Here is a 2,991-nt window from a genome sequence, read left to right as displayed (position 1 = left end):
AGTGAGCTCTCCACTGATTGATTGACCAGCATTAGGGCAGAGGGTCATTATTCAATGAAGCTTGTCTTGAGGTCAGCCCTGGGGTCACTGGTCTGGTTTTGCTGCTTTTCTGGACCTGGAGCTGAAATATAACTGAGGCATAGGTGAAATCTCTAGGGAGGAAAGGTCACGAGGTTCAAACCGCATGACCAGCGATATGCTACTGGAGAAAAGTTCACCATAGGGGCCAGGTCCTACCCTATAATTGTCCTTTGCTAGGCACCTGGGGCTTTCCATCCTGGTGCCTTTCTGTACCTGGCCCATCATCTTTGCTCTGGTCATGTCTGTCTAACTGCCTACCACATCCTCCTCTCAAGGATCTTTGCTTTGAATTCTTCCAGGGAAAAGGGGCACAGGGTCTCTTCTATAGCTGTTTCCTGTTGAAAGGGGGTGACATTTTTCTTCAGAGCTGAGAGAACCTTGCTCTCTGTCAGAGGGACAATAAGGCCTGGGAGGTAGCCATGATGTCTAGAGGTGGTATTCCCTAACCTGAAGGAGACAAACGTATAAATTTTAATGTTATTGGGGCAAAAGCTAGAACAAGAATTATGACAAATGATCCAGTGGAAGGAAAAGTTTTAGTTCCCATTAATTCTAAGTCAATGGATGGGAGAAAAATGAAACATTAGTTTGGAGGTTGTAATAAAATATTTAAGGACATTAGAAAAATTCAGTATCCACTTCAATTCATAGGTGAAAAATAAAACTTTGAAGATAACTAATTGAATTAGAAACTAATATTCACAACTGTGTATTATAGTCTGTTGAAACAATTTTCCACCCTAAAATCACCCTCATTTCTGTTGAAGAGCCAAAGTAAGACCAATCTATTTACTGCACTAAGTCTAGTTTCAATTTGACCTGGTTATTTGCATAAATATAATAAGAATAGCAATTGATCATAATATGCTTTTAAAAATCTGCTTTGCTGGAATCTCATGATTGAGCTTTAACTAGCCAGTAGGGCAAAGAAGCTGAGCCATCTAGTTGCCATCAGGTTTGCCTGCAATACCTATAGTCTTGGGTGAATTCCTCAAGTTCTTGGTGTCCCCAATGATGTCTTCAGGTTCCTTCCTTGCTATCTCTTAGGAAAGCAGCCTTCCTTCCTTAGCTGGAAAGACTACCATGAACTGTGTGATTGATCAAGGTACTAGGCTATTTCTCCTAGGTGCTCTTATTAGCTTCAAAGGGAATTTTCATTCCTTAAGGCTTTCTGGTAACATCCAGAGTCCAGGCATGTCTCTCTCAGACATGAAATTTCAGTTAAAGTCTTAGTTAATAAAACCACAATTTGAAACTGATCTTATTGAATTTTTGCAAAGAAACATATTGCCATGACTTACTCATTAAGAATTGCCAAATTCTGGAGGGATAAGTAAGGAGAAAAAATATATAATTTACCAAATTGTTTTAAAAAATCTCCTTATATCTGAAAAACAAGAGGAAAATTCTTGTCCTTTTAACAAAGGAGAAAAGAACCAAATTTTAACTCTGTATTAGCTTACTTTTAAAAAAATACACTTTTATTGATTTCAGAGAGGAAAAGAGAGAGAGAGAGAGAGAGAGAGAGAGAGAGAGAGAGAAACATCAATGATGAGAATCATTGATTGGCTGTCTCCTGCATGCATCACACTGGGGATTGAGCCCACAACCAGGATGGAACTCTAGCCAAGACTAGGACTCTAAACCCACTGGTGAGGAAATCTTCTTGATGATATAGGTATTTAGTATATTGTCTATCTGGGAACATGGAGGGACGCTACAAATAATGTTGGAGGGCTTGCTCTAGTCCAGCCATGGGCAAACTACGGCTCGCGGGCCAGATCTGGCCCGTTTGAAATGAATAAAACTATTGAAAAAAAAAAGACCGTACCCTTTTTTGTAATGATGTTTACTTTGAATTTATATTAGTTCACACAAACACTCCATCCATGCTTTTGTTCTGGCCCTCCGGTCCAGTTTAAGAACGCATTGTGGCCCTCGAGTCAAAGAGTTTGCCAACCCCTGCTCTAGTCCCTTTTGACCCTCCTCTTCCCAGTCCTCTGTTTTATTTGTTTTTTCATATTAAAGGAAAAAGTCCATTACTCCAGAGCCCATAAGCCCTCTAGCACACAGGGAGGTGTAGGCACCAGAATCATGCTGTACCTCCCTCCTAAGCTTTCCTACAATTCTAGTAAGGATTAGGACTCCCTCTAGCCCCCACAAGTCTAAGACTAGTTTCTTAAAATTCAAACTCTGGTAAGGTTGTCAAACTTATTTGACCAAAAGTTTATATATATATAAAAGACACAATTTTAACAGACTGGAAAAGGAATAAATAAATCCCATATTAAAGGGGATGACGTATTTCTTCAGGGCCAAGAAAACCTTGTTCTGTGTCAGAGGGACGATGAGGCCTGGGCATGGAAGAAGGTGGCAATGGTGTCTAGAAGTGGTATTCCCTGTGTGTGAGCAGGGCTTGTAACCGGGTGGAGAGAAACTGTACAACAAGAATTATGACAGGGAGGTGCACTGCTTGGCTGGGATCCCGGAGTGCTAGATGTTGTGCATCCCCGGCCTTGGGCTCCTAAATCCTGCGCTGGCGGTGCCACAGACTTACCAGGATGGTCACCCATATCAGACAGAGGAGAACCAAGATGGCAGCATAGGTAAACACCGGAGAATGCTGCCTCCCACAACCACTTCAAAAATACAACTAAAAGACGGAACGGACATCACCCAGAACCACAGGAAAACTGGCTGAGGGGAAATTCTTCAACTAGAAGCAAAGAGAACAGCATACCAAGACTCAGAGGATACGCGGTGCAGAAAATACAAAGGTGCGGAGGTGCGCGTGGAGCGGGCTGGTGGCTGAGGGCGCAGTTGTTGTTTTCAATCGGGAGGGAGGCTCAGGCCCTGAGCTCCAGTTCTGGGCGAGTCTCTAGGGACCCAGACTCAAACAGGAGAAGCGGG

Source organism: Myotis davidii, unplaced genomic scaffold, assembly GCF_000327345.1.
Source record: "Myotis davidii unplaced genomic scaffold, ASM32734v1 scaffold740, whole genome shotgun sequence".
Classification (NCBI taxonomy): Eukaryota; Metazoa; Chordata; class Mammalia; order Chiroptera; family Vespertilionidae; genus Myotis; species Myotis davidii.
This window is presented reverse-complemented; position numbering follows the sequence as displayed.